General features: G+C 38.0%; 1 protein-coding gene across 7 annotated transcripts in view; it reads left to right on the forward strand.

The window, feature by feature from the left end:
* Positions 1-14,782, forward strand: part of INPP4B (inositol polyphosphate-4-phosphatase type II B) — a 778,175-nt gene that overhangs the window by 488,233 nt on the left and 275,160 nt on the right. Inside the window, exon 1 of one of the 7 annotated variants that reach the window (XM_086704173.1) lies at positions 3,388-3,406. The exons of the other annotated variants lie outside the window; for them this stretch is intronic. The gene's annotated coding sequence lies outside the window, so the exon portion shown is untranslated. Of the gene's footprint in view, positions 1-3,387; positions 3,407-14,782 lie in introns of those variants that run through there. 7 annotated transcript variants of the gene reach the window in all.

A 14,782-nucleotide genomic window follows, 5' to 3' on the forward strand; every position in this document is an offset into this window, starting at 1 on the left:
GACTTGAATTAAATGGATTCTCTACCTCTGCTCAGATTCTACGCTTTCTAATTAACGGGGCTGCGATTCATGTTTCGATGTTCCACCAAGTAGTTGCTTGTATGCCTGTGTACCATTTCCAGTCATGTGCACTGAGAGATGTAGCCACATCCCGTTAGCCACAGCTAGCATTTGAGAGCCTCCTGTCACACTTTTATGAATGTAGAGCATGCACTGTTCTCTGAACCTTTTTCTTGTCACTATTTTTCAAATGCTTAATTTTTCAACATTATTTCTCCTCACTATGGCTTTTTTTAAATCAGAAAAGAATTCTCTGATAGTCACTATAGATTCTTCTCATCAAGAAATGTCTTCTTTTTCTACAAATCCGTTACCTTTAGAGTGTTTTGTAATAGAGTCTAATTAGTTATAAGTACATCTGCTACTATGCAATGTCACTTCTTTTACTAAAGAATAATATTATGACTTTGTAATGCACAGATGCCTCCATAAAGATTTTTTTATTGTGCATATTTCCCCAAATATAAATGAGTTAGGTGCACTTCAGTATTATTAAGTTGTGAATTTAAGACTGCATGGAAATAAGTGGAAACAAGCAAAGTTAGCTTGGAATAATTTAAGAAGAGCTTATAAAGCAATCTACAAATCAAATGAGGTGATAGATACCAAGAGAACAATGTTTTAAAGTACTCCAGCTAGAGAAAATATTGTTGTGTGGTAACTGAAATGACACAAAATGACAAAAGAAATGTGGAAATTAAAGATTATTTCATATCTTTATGTTTTAAAGAAAAAATATCAACATCTTAAGTGATGTGTTTATCACATTGCCAAACAAAGTTATGTTCTTGTTTCTTGGATGACTGATGAGTGTATTGCTGGAAAAGGAGTTGATTTTCTTGCTTTGTCTGGTATCTTTTTCCATTCATGTAAATTTACTTGTAGATGCTATATAATTGTGAACTCTATGATTATCCTGAACAGACATGATGGAAATAGGAAAACTTGCCACATTTACATTTCCCATTATGATGCCATTTTTTGAGTTGCTAAACTCAAACCAAACTGTAGATTGGGTAAAGGGCCCCTAAAACACTTTATATAGATTATAGAACACGAGTAAAGGAAATGGTTCCTTTTACTACAGACAAACAACATGTCAAGGAGATTAAGTGGTTTGACCTAATTTACAATTAGTGACTGAGCTATCACTAATAGCTAACTATTGGACTTCATCGGCATACAAGTTGATGAGGTAAATGCCTCAGAATATAGGGTTAATAAAAGGAAGCATAAAAGACATTTGGGGTGCTTTGGGGCTGTTAGTCATTCTTCCCAATTAGCTAGGATCTCTGATTATGAAATTCATATTTAAAATACAGGAAAAACTCTAATTCCTCATTTTAGTGAAAGGCAAGTTTGCATTAGTTTGATTTATTATAACATTTCAAGTATTTTTCAAGCCTTCACAGGCATAGGGATTTATGTGAGCTCAGAAGCAAAGATATTCTTATAATCCATTAAATAAATGTTTATCACTTCATCTCTAGAGTACCAAAATCTTTGTCATTACAGAATATGAAATATACCCCTTGGAATGGGCTACGTAGTCTACTTAGTTCTTGAGATCCTGGTTAATTTGCCAGTTAGGATATCAATTTCAGTGGTTCCTGTGTGAGTGGTTATACTGGAAAGCATCCTGTTTGCTCTATAGGAATGAACTGAGACTATAAAATTCTTTCCCATGGCCTTCTACACTGCCGATATTCAAATGTCTTCTAATTCATTGTTTAAAGTGACAGGATAGAAATGAAATCCTTCATCTTTTCACTGATGGTTCCTCTTCTAATGAAATTGAGGGATGGATGAAATATTACACTTTTAGGTTAATGGTGTTGATTTGTACTTGACACACTTAAAGTACTAGTCGTTCTTTGCTTTGCCTTTCTCCAACTAATAACAGGGTTTCTTTCCAAATTTCTTTATGATAGCATTCACTTATAAAAATGGTTTATAGAACCTTTGGAATGAGGCCACTAACTATTCTAGCTTTAAATGCATCCACATAAGTAATAATCCATTCAGTGTTGGTACTAGCTTTTTATTGGTAATTAAAATGATCTGAAATCAAAATGAGAGTAATAAATAAAGCTCAGTTTCAAGATCAAGGCAGTAAGGAAGATAGTTCAGACTGCCATTAAAGAACATGAATGCTTTTTCAGCAGATTTCTCTATACAAAATGTATGAAGTCTGTTTTGAAATTGTTATATATTATGAAAATGTTCATATTCTTACATACATTTCCCAGTAATTTTAATTTAACCCTTTGTGCAAATATGCAGCAGTTCTTATATTCTGGCAGAAGAAGCAATTGTGTTTTTGGCGTGGCTCAAGCTTTTATAAGATTTCCTACTTTGAGATAGATTCTTTAATCCTCACCATACATAGCTACTAGGAAAAACTGAGCATGTAAGAGCTGGAAGAGTGTGGGGGGAGAAAAGTGGGGAGGGCTTGAAAAGATGAAGGGAGGGGCTCAAGACCAATTTCTTCCATTTCTCCATTTTGTTTACTGCTGTTCCAAAAATCAGATGTAATAAAAATGAATTTGTCAAGTTCTTGGTCAATCAGTACTTTCTCTGATTGCATCTTCACTATGAACATCGGTAGAACTCACCTCTTCCTAAGGCTTTATCTTGTGTTCACTCTTCTGAGATTTAGCTTTCTTGTATGCTAGCAGTGATAATATTACTGCTTATTTTTGAGAGCTATCCATGAGTAAGATCCTGGATGTACATGTTTAAAAAAGTATTGCATTTAATGCTCACGACTATTCTGGGAGGTTCTACTATTTCCGTTTTACATGTAAGGAATCTGAGGATTAGGTAAGTGTATAACGAATCATCACGGACTTAGCATCTTAAAATAATACATATTTGTTTCACACTCTTTCTCTGGATCAGGACTTGGGCTTCACCGAGTCCTCTGCCCAGGGTCTACAGTCAATGTGTTAGCCAGGGTATGATCTCATCTGGAGGCTCAACCAGAGAAGCATCTGTGTCCTCACTTATTCTGGTCCTTGGCAGAACTCAGTTACTTGTGGCAGTACAACTGTGACCCTTAGATTTTTGCCATGTGAGCTTGTCCAACATGGGCATTGACTTCATTGAGTCTACAAGGAGGATCTCTGGCGCCAGTCTGCTAAAAAAAGGGTATTATGTAATGTAATATGATCACAAGGTGATATCTGATCATCTTTGCCATGTAATATAACAATCATAAGACTAACATTCTGTCACCTGTGTCGTATTCTAGATTAGAAGCAAGGCACAGGTCTTGTCCACACTCAAGGCAAGGAGCATACAGGACAGGAACACCAGGAGACAGGGATCATGAAGCCACCCTGAGGTTTGCCAATCGCATTAAGTATAAATTAACCAAGGTCACACAGCTGCTGGGATTCATAGCTAGATGTTACTAACTTAAATACCCATGTATTAACTACTATATTTTCCTATCTACATAAAATACAAATAACATGAAATACAACCATGTGGGCTTGACTGCATGTGGTTCAATAACTTTATAAAGGGTAACTTAAGTGATGTAATTTCTACATTTGGGGACTTTATTTTTTTTTATGTTTTTATTTATTTTTGAGAGAGAGAGACAGAGACAGAGACAGGGCACGAGCAGGGGGAGGGGCAGAGAGAGTGGGAGACACAGAATCTGAAACAGGCTCCAGGCTCTGAGCTGGCAGCACAGAGCCTGACACAGGGCTCAAACCCATGAACCATGAAATGGTTCCATGAGCCGAAGTCGGATGCTTAACCAACGGAGACACCCAGGCATCCCATGGGGACTTTCTTAATCCTCCTTCACCCCTTATGTGTATGTTTTATCACATCTGCTTAGAAACATAAATGCGTGTAGTATTGAATTAGACACCAAATAACACTGTCATAAAGAGACTCACTTTTGTTTTCAATAAAGTAAGGAATGGGGTCAAGGGAAAGAGGAAAGTGGCTTTCCCTCAAATAAGTATATTTATATATTTGCTAGTAAGCCACTAGAACTGTGTAGCGTTTATCTGTTTGAAAAGCAGATCTTCATTTTTATCCTCAGAATCTCTGTAAAATAATGGCAAATGCATCACGAACCACACTTTAAGTTCCTGGAGTATGATGTTGCAGCTCTGAGGTTTTAGGTTTTTTTATTTAGGAATGGAGATGAAAAAAATGGGAGATCTACAATTCTGTTTTTCTCCAAATGGTAAAGACCAGTTAGGGAAAGCTCCTCCATGATTTCATGCCTGCTTTAGGGGCCTTCGGATCACTGTCCATTTAGTCCTGTCATTGATTGCTAACAGAGGGGAAGCATAAAGCGAGAGGCTCCTCTGTGCTGGCAGGCTAAAGACAATGACCTTGCATGCAGTCCTGGTTTTTAAAGAAGGGGAAGATCCTTACTCAGAGGAGAGTCAGTGACTGCCTCTCATATCTCCTGTTGCCCCTGCCACAGATATCCTCAATTTAAGCCTTCCTGTCTTTTTCCTGTGAAAATTAGGCTGCCTTTCCTGTAGGTGAACAGGAAGAGCTCCTACTGCTGTTCCCTTCACCAGATACACCTTATGTATTTCCAGGTAGTAATTTCAGTTTAATAAGATCTCTGTTTTTGATGTGCTTTCTGTGATATTAAATATACCCTAGCTTGGAGGGACTTTCATTTCTGCAGTATATAAATAATAAGGCTTTGTGGTTAAGAAGACAGTCTTGTAGCTGAGAAATGAAAATATTTCTTTGTAGCACCCTGAGGTATTCATGTAGCTAATTTAAATTTGTTCCTTTGCTTAATAATTGCTTTTCAGTTTTGCATGAACTACAAATAAGAGGGAAACGTTGTGTTATTTAATACTGTATCGAAGCATGAGAAAATAAGAGATCTATACAACACGGAATAGATAAATAGGCACCAACCGAACTGCCTTTTTTTTAGGGAAGGAGAAAAAAAAACAGATAAAGAAAAAAAAAAACTGAATGAAGTTCAGAGCCAGGATTCATGGGGTCACTTGAAACATATTTCACTTTCCTACACTCAATAATGTCCTCTTTGGTTGCAAAATATGGTAGTGAGAATGGATGAGTTAAGCAAGAAGGTGTGAAGAATTGTGGGAGGGAAGTGCTTTCCCCCACCCTTCTGAAGGCTATTCAGTGGGCAGATAACTGGGTTCTACAACCTGGTGCCGTCAAAGGAACCCATCTTTCCAAGGGGAAGAATAATTTTGTCCTAATTATGTATTATATTCCCAGGACCCAATGTAATTGTTGTGCTCCCTGATTAGTCTGTTAGCTCCATAGAAAAGAGTCCTTGTACTTCTCTGTGCTTTACGTATAAGCCCAGGAAAGCAGCACTTCCAGTAATCTACCTTAATGCTTTGTTTTGCTTCTCTTTTTGCACACAATCATGGCTATTAAGTCTGTATCAGTCACAGTCCCAATAGGAAACAGATGGCACTTGCAAATTAGGTTAATTCCAGGAGGGTTTATTTACAAAGGGACTCTTTGCAAAGTAGAACCACAAGAAGTAGTGTTGTAACCTGGTTTAATAATGGTAGAGCTATTATCACTCCTAGGTCTGAAAGAGAGAAGGTAGGGGCAGCTTCCAGAAAATACACTTGAGTGGAGGCTAGCCTGGTCCAGGGGCATGGCTGGCCATAAGCTACCTTGCAGGAAGAGAGCCAAGGGCTTATATGTTCTGACCCCTTTTTCCCCTCTGGGGCCTTGAAACTGTTGCCAGGGCTCACACCATCAGAACACAACTGAAAGCCAGAGGACAAGGAAGCCCCTTAATGTATTCCACAGAGCTTACTTAGCCTCCAGAGATAGAAGGACAGGATAGAAAACGGTGGAATATGGGATCTAGAGCAGCAAAATAGGATCTGGCACATTTGGTAAAATTTCCAACATATGGAAATTAGAACCTTGAAATGCAAGTTGTTTTTATGGCTTGTGATAATCAACGTGCATTAATAGAAATATATAATACTAATGAGGCATTTAGGCTTTGAGAGCCTTATTTTGTTGAGTTTGAAAGGTAGGAAAAACAAAAAACAGCCCGCTCATTAGTTGGGCCAATATGAAGGCAAATGAGCAGATCTCTATATGCAAGCTGTGTTACTTTCTTTCTAGGTTGCCAGTAATTATAAACTACTAGCACAATTAGATGGCTAGTCTCTCATGTGACACTTAATCAACTGAATTTTTTTATTAGAGTATTTGTTAGGTATCGGTCAGCATGGAGGTATTAGAATTCTATGGAAGGCAAGGTTTCAGACATATGTGGAGAGTTTTAAAAGTATTTACAAAGCAATACATTGACAGTTTGGGGATTAAATAGTTGAAAGCAGGTATATAAGTGCTGATAGATCACTTTTCGAATGCAAAATTAGAGATCCTGATATCAGATACATTCTTTTAAAGGTGTATGATTATATACTACTTTTTCCTCACCTTATCCTAATGCTTTCAAATATGAACATTTAACAAAGTCAGGTGAAAAAGTCACCATAAAAAGTGAAAAGACAGGCTACAGAAACATTTTCAACACATATAAATTACAAAAGACTAAGATCCACTGTATATGTAAAATGTGTAAAGGACACCTGTAGATAAGACAACTATGAAAAATAAGAAAAATAAGACAAATACCTATAGAACAAAACGGCAAAAGGTTTGAATCAGCACTTAACAAAGGAGATGACTTAAATGACTAATAAACATTTGGAAATCAAACTTATTAGCAATCAGAGAAATGTTAATTAAAATTATGAAAAGGTACAATTACATATCAATTGTTGGCAAAAAATTTAAAAGTCTAATAATTTCAAGCATTGATAAAGATGTAAGATTTGCATATGGTTGGAGATAAATGATATAAGCATTTTAGAAAACAATTTAGCTTTCTTGTCAAGCTGAAGATGTGATCTCTAAAGGCCTAATAATTCTTCCCTTAGGTAATTACTCTAGAAAGTGATTCATACATGTGTTCCAGAATACACACACAAGAATTTCATAGCAACAATTCGTTCTTCAATACATGGAAATAATCTATATACCCATCAACAGTAATAAGGGTAAATAAATGGTGGTGTAGTCACACAATAAATTACTATCAGGAACTGAAAATAAATGAACCTGAGCTATATGCAACAACTTGGACAAATCTCAAAAAAAAAAAAAAATGTTGAGTTAACAAAGCAAGACAAAGGAATGTGTACGGTATTTATGTGTTCTATGTTAAGTGAAAAGGTGGGCAATAGAAAGCCCACATTCTTTTCTTTAGGGGTGCGTTTTTGGTGGTAATGCTCTAAGGAAAAGAAAAGAAATCATCGCAAAAATACAATGATTTTCTCTAGTGGAGAAGGTTGTGGTTGTGTTGGGAAAAAGTCTCAGAAAGAAGGTTGCTGGCTAAGTTGGATTTCTTCCAGATGTGATTATACTGGTGTTAATTTGTACTTTTCAAACTGTGCACATATGATTATGCAGTTTTCTTTCTGATAAAAATAGATTAACATTGGGGTGCCTGGGTAGCTTTGTTGGTTAAGTGTCTGACTCTTGATTTCGGCTCAAGTCATGATCTTGTAGTCCTGAGATCAAAACCCGCGGCAGGCTCCATGCTGATCGTGAAAGCCTACTTGGGATTCTCTCACCCTCTCTCTCTGCCTCTCCCCAACTCGTGTTTGCATGCTTACTCACTCTCTCAAAAATAAACATTTAAAAAAGGAAAAAAAATAGGTTAACAATTGGCTTTTAAAAGCCAATTGACTCTTCCTTCTCCATATTCTGCAGTTTGATGACTGATACTGCCTGTCTCCCAAGGGTGTTTAAAGGTACTACTCTTAAATTTTACATAGCATTTAGCTGTTGGGAATTTGAACATGAATAGCATAATAAGAAATCTGAATGTGTAGTAAATAAACATTAGATTTGCCCCGATATTGCTTTCTTTCTGGTATATGGAAAGCAAATCACCTTTAAGGTACCCGTGGAAACTTGGGGTTACAAGAAAGAACAGCTAAATTCTAAAGAATACGATAGTTGACAAAGTAGGATGAAAAATTAACACAAGGTAGCTTGGACTAGAACAGTAACAGGACCTGAGCTGAAGCTAGGGAAGAGAAGCATTCTGGACCACAAGCAGACCTTAGGAACCAGTTCACTAGAGGTTTTGTTTTTGTTGTTGACAGGTTTAATCTGAGTTACTATTAATAAAGAAAATGGGCAAAGTGAAGACGCTCCCATGGAAATGGTCAAAAGCCATTCTTTTTATAACTCCTCCAGTTGCTTTGGGAATTCTTGGATGCTTAGAGAGACATTGCTTTTTTTTTTTTCCACATTTTTCCCAGGAAGTAGCAGACAAACCATCAGCCAGTCTCCTTGAATTATAGGCATCATCTCTGGGAGATCTGAGGGGGCCAAAATTTTAGCCGGCATGTTTGCCACAGGTGTGGTTGCTCCCTAAAGAATCGATTATCCATTCAGTATTCACAGGCAGTTCACCAACTGCCTAAATGCAGCGTGTATTAAAAACAAACAAACAAGGAAACACCAAAAACCAAAAGACGTGTAAATTTAACCCTGTAATAATGACAAAATCATGCAGATAACTTATGCTTTGAATTATATGGCATTTATGTACAAGTCCTTCTTTCTTTTTTCTCATATATGGGAACCCTCTAGTGATATAACATCACAAAATATACCTTTATATATATATTTAATTAATGCACTATTATTTTCCAGTTTCCCTAATTTCTACAAAACAGATTATGAAAAATAAAGGATGGAAACAGAAACTATGGTCTTTTACCAAACTGTCCTCCATTTTGAAAGAATGCATCCTTTGCTCCAGGATTTCTCAAACTTTAATGTACTTAGTGCCACTTGAGGAGCTTGTGAAATGCAGGCTGTAATTCAGCAGTCTGGGGCAGGCCCTAAAATTCTGCATTTATAACAATCTCTCAAGTGATTCCAATGCTGTGGATCCAACACCTCACTTTGAGGAACAAGAGCACAGAGAGTAAATTATGACCCTAGCAAATCCAGGTGGACAGACCCACATGCCCTCCTCACAGCTCTGATCAGAATGCACCAGAGATAAGTTCTCCCAGGTAACCCATCTTCTGTGTTTCCAGGTTTCATTGTGGGTACTTGTCTGGTTTTTGAAGTTTTTTATTTTTTTTAACATTTATTTCTTATTGAGAGACAGAGAGACACAGAGAATGAGCAGGGGAGGAACAGAGAGAGACACACACACAGAATCTGAAGCAGGCTCCAGGATCTGAGCTGTCAGCACAGAGCCCGACCTGGGGCTTGAACCCACAAACTATGAGATCGTGACCTGAGCCAAAGTCAGACGCTTAACCAACTTAGCCACCCAGGCACCTCAAGGTTTTTGAAGTTTTTAAAGGAAGGGTGCCTTGGTGGCTCAGTTGGTTAAGCCTCAGACTTTTTTTTTTATTTTTTTTTTCAACGTTTTTTATTTATTTTTGGGACAGACAGAGCATGAACGGGGGAGGGGCAGAGAGAGAGGGAGACACAGAATCGGAAACAGGCTCCAGGCTCCGAGCCATCAGCCCAGAGCCTGACACGGGGCTCGAACTCACGGACCGCGAGATCGTGACCTGGCTGAAGTCGGACGCTTAACCGACTGCGCCACCCAGGCGCCCCTAGCCTCAGACTTTTAATCTTGGGTTAGGTCATGATCTCGCAGTCTGTGAGATGGAGCTCTGCATCAGTCTCTGTGCTGACAGTGTGGAGCCTGCTTGGAATTCTCTCTTTGTCCCTCCCCTGTGTGCTCTCTCTCTCTCTTTCAACTCTCTCTCAACTCTCTCTCTTTAAATTCTCTCTCCCTCTCTTTCAAAATAAGTAAATAAACATTTTTTAAAAATCCTTTAAAATTTTTAGGGGCGCCTGGGTGGCGCAGTCGGTTAAGCGTCCGACTTCAGCCAGGTCACGATCTCACGGTCCGTGAGTTTGAGCCCCGCGTCGGGCTCTGGGCTGATGGCTCAGAGCCTGGAGCCTGTTTCTGATTCTGTGTCTCCCTCTCTTTCTGCCCCTCCCCCGTTCATGCTCTGTCTCTCTCTGTCCCAAAAATAAATAAACGTTGAAAAAAAAAAAATTAAAAAAAAAATCCTTTAAAATTTTTAAAGGAAAAATAAAACTTTTGAGTTTAGGCCTTATTCTGTTTTGAGCTCATTGTGAGACCAGGGAGATGTTGCTCAAAGGAAATCCACTTCCAGTTATAAGATGAATTTCTGGGGATGTAATGTCTAGTGTGGTGACTATAATTAACAATACTGTACCATATACTTGGAAGTTGCTAAGAAAGATCTTAAGTGCTCTTACCACACATAAAAAAAGGTAACTAATGTGAGATGATTGGTGTGTTGATTAGCTTGTTGTGGTAATCATTTTACAATGCATAGATCAAATCATCACATTTTATACCTTAAATATATACAATATTTGTCAAATATACCTCAATAAAGCTGGAAAAATAAAATTTTCATTTTGCAAATTTTTTATGTTTATTAATTTTGAAAGAGAAAGAGAGTGGGGCAGGGGCATAAAGAGGGAGAGAGAGAATCCCTGGCAGGCTCCACACTGTCAGTGCAGAGCCTGATGTGGGGCCAAAATTCAGGAACCCTGAGGTCATGAGCTGAGCCAAAGTCAAGACGCTTAACCGACAGAACCACCTGGGTGCCCTGATTTTGCAAAAGTTTTTTAAGTTGTTGATTTAATGTTGTAACACCTTTTGTAGTCGAGACACTCCTTAGCTCATAAATTAATAAAGGCTCTGATAAGGGTTTTCAAGATGGTGAATGTGATCCTCCTTTTTCCCTTCTGTTTCTTTTTTACTTCCTTAGTATATGTGTTTTTCTTCTTCTCCTTTAATAAGTTTACCTATTCATGTCCCAAGGTCACTGAGAAATATTTCTTTTTTTGATTTAAGAATAGCATTTAATGCTTTCTGTGCCATTGCTCTTTTTATGAATATCGATGTGTCTGTGAAGGCCAGCAATCTATTATTACAAAGCCTGTACTGAATGTTGAGCCATGTTTACCCCACTTACATTTTATTTTAAAGAAAGGGAAAAAAGGCCAAGAATAAAGTCTCATTATAGTATCATAAATTTCTTTTTTTTTAATATAAAATTTTCTGAAGTCCCTGAAACGTGGTACTGTAAGTACAAACTGTCATATTATATAGCTTGGTTTGGAATAAACTGTGAAATAAAACTTGTACAAGACAGCTGTTCTAAAATTTAGCTTTTTTTAAGGAGGTAAAATTATCAGCATGGTTAATTCGCTTAAAGAAATTTCTTTTTGCTTATAGGAACAAAGTTTTTAAATTCCTTAATGGAAGATTTCCATAAGAGTTTAGAATCTAATCCGGGGCGCCTGGGTGGCGCAGTCGGTTAAGCGTCCGACTTCAGCCAGGTCACGATCTCACGGTCTGTGAGTTCGAGCCCCGCGTCGGGCTCTGGGCTGATGGCTCAGAGCCTGGAGCCTGTTTCTGATTCTGTGTCTCCCTCTCTCTCTGCCCCTCCCCCATTCATGCTCTGTCTCTCTCTGTCCCAAAAATAAATAAATGTTGAAAAAAAAAATTAAAAAAAAAGAATCTAATCTAGACATCCTGGTAATGAATGTCTATTTATGGACCGGGGGATTTACTGACAACCTCAGGTTTTTTTTCAGCTTTGTGATACATTCAGTGAACATACCTTTCTAAACATTGATGCATAGCACGGTCTGTGGCTTGTAAAGACCACAGTCAAAGACTCCAAAGATAGAGAAAACTTTGAAGCATCCAGTACTTGCTGCCAGGGCACTTAAAATTGGCCCCGGAGCCCAGATATGTCATGAGACCAATTGTCATAAGCCACATTCTTTGTGTGCTTCTGTATCTTTCCCATGGCCAAAGTTTCCATTGATTTTAAAAAGAATTTCTCAGCAGCTCCTGAGAATCTGATTGAATAAATAGTGCTAGGTCAACTCTCAGACATTTGAATTCTGCTGAGTTTAAAATTAAAACCATTGGTTTCTGAGACATGGTCTTGCCCCTGAGATGTGAAACTAAAGATGGTTTTGTTTTCAAATTGCTGATGGAAGTATACTTGTGTTATACTAAGTTCTTTCTGAAACAGTTGCCTGAGCTCCCCACAGCCAGGCTCTCGGTTTCCTGGGTGGCTCTGTATCCCTCGCACCTCTGCTGTGCTCACTTCTCCCCAGTGACCCCTGGCGGTGGGCTGGGACCAGTCCTGGGGTCACGGCCTGCAAAATCTCTTCCTAAGGCCAATAGTCCATTGTTTCAAGTCGTTAGCTTGCAACAGGCCAGGGTGGGAGAATTTACTCTACAGAAATTGGCACACTCTATAAATAATAGCTTCCCCACCCATCCCCACCCGATAAGAACCAGTTATTAAACATTTACCTGCACACTACTATCCTTAAAGGCAGAATCCCGTTCAGTGTGATTAGATTAAAGCTCTTGAATTTTCTTGCCTATGATCCCATCTACTCTGTGGAATCATGAACACCCTTATCTGAGAATGTTTGAAAGTTTCTTCTTGACATCAAAAGAAAATTCACTCTAAGAAGTGGAAAGGGTAAAAGTACAACTTTTGATAAGAAGAATTTATGAAAATGCCCCTTGTTTCTCTTGTCACTGTGAATGGACTTTGTTTAGTGCACTTAGTTTCAAATAGTTTCCTCTGAAAGTTTTTGGAATTAGCTCCAATTTAGCCTGCCTCTTTGGCATTGGGGCAGCAAGAATTATAAGTGAGACTTATAAGTATTATTCCATGAAGTCTAAACTTACTTTAAGCACAAAACATGCATTACAACTGACAAAGATATTCCAGTTGGTTATTTTTTTTTAATTTTTAAATGTTTATTTATGTTTAAAGAAAGAGAGAGAGAGAGAGAGAGAGAGACTGTGAGCGGGGAGGGGGCAGAGAGAGAGAGAGAGGGAGACACAGAATCTGAAGGAGGCTCCAGGCTCTGAGCTGTCAGCACAGAGCCCAACATGGAGCTCAAACTCACAGATCATGAGATCATGACCTGAGCCGAAGTCAGATGCTCGACTGACTGAGCCACCCAGGCACCCCAAAGATACTCCAGTTGTTAAGAATCTTAAGTGTTAACATGCTATATTTCAGGTGTTTCCTCGAGACACTAAGGCTTTCAGATATTTGAGAAGATATATTTTAAAGCCATAAATGGTTTGAGAGAATAGGAATACTTTGGTATTTGTTGAATACTTATAGTTTAATGAAATTGAATTGTTTTACTGAGTACTCCTGTGTGTGTGTGTGTGTACTTAGTTCTGACTGCCAGTTCATGTTGTAAAATAGACAGAAAACCTGTGATTGGGAAATGGAAAAGCCAGCTCGCAGACAGCTGTTACTCCAGTGCAGAGGTAGAATGTTCTACAACTTTAGCTTAATCCACCCAGGGGTGGATTTCCAACATATACTTTAAGTCAGGCCCAGGGATGTGTACAATTGTGTCCAAGTAGAAAGATGCTTTCCAGGAGTCCTGTTAATAGGTCTTTTTTGCTAGAAAGGAGAGATTTGGCTTCAAAATTAAAGGTACTGTTCTCAGATTCTCCCATGTGGGCATCATTATTTGCCATTGGGCCTTTGAATCACTGCTGATATGGTTCAAATACAAAGATATTTTCTAAATTACTACTGTAACAGGGACTTGCCAGAAGTACTGAATCCATCCATAAGCCATCTTATTTGTAGGGGTTTTTTCAGTAATTATAGTTCTATTATCCTTATTCAGTTTGTTCATAATTTTTTTCAGGGAATTAAGTTCCGTCAGGCATTAAGGTACCAAGCTTCTTCTGAATATTCTTGTATTTCAAAAGCTATGCTATTCTTTAATATCCGTAACGTAAATAGAATGTAACTATTACAACATTTATTATTTAGCACTAAATTTATTTAAATAATTATTCATCCACAAATATTTTTTGATTAGTTGAGCATTATTATTCTCATAGATGAATATAATTATATATACAGGAAATTTATATACCAATTTTATTTCTCTGTCAGTATCAAAGTGCTTTTTATAAATATTTGGAACAAAATAACTTGAGGCCAGCCAATGATTATCCTTAGAAAACCTAAAATACCTAGCTCAACCTGTACTCTAGAGAAACTAGAATAATGGTAATAAAACTTTAATCTACAAATGACTTCTAATTGTTCATCCTTTCTATTTTGACCTTCTGCAGTTTATTCTCCATATAGAATTAGCACAATATTATTTCTTTGTTTAAGTTTTATTCATTTATTTTGAGAGAGAAAGAGAGAGAGAGAGGCAGGAAGGGAGGGGCAGAGAATCCCAAGCAGGCTCCACACTGTCAGCACAGAGCCCAATGCGGGGCTGGAACCCACAAACTGTGAGATCCTGACCTGACCAGAAATCAAGAGTCAGATGCTTAACCACCACCCAGGTGTCCACAGCACAATATTCTTAAAGCATGAAAAAGATCACATCAGTTCTTGGCTCAAAACCCTGCAAGAGATTTCCACTGTAATTGGAAGAGACCTTACATTACTAGAGTCCTGCCTTTCCTTGACTCTTCAGACCATTTCTTTCCCCTTTATTCAGCCATGTATTTTAGTCAGTCTGGCCTCAGGGCCTTTGCCCTTAATACTGTCTCGGCCGAGAATACTATTCCCTCTTATTTTTCATTAAGCTGGCCACC

Source organism: Puma concolor, chromosome B1 (assembly GCF_028749965.1).
Source record: "Puma concolor isolate L17-30 chromosome B1, mPumCon1.1.hap2, whole genome shotgun sequence".
Lineage (NCBI taxonomy): Eukaryota > Metazoa > Chordata > Mammalia > Carnivora > Felidae > Puma > Puma concolor.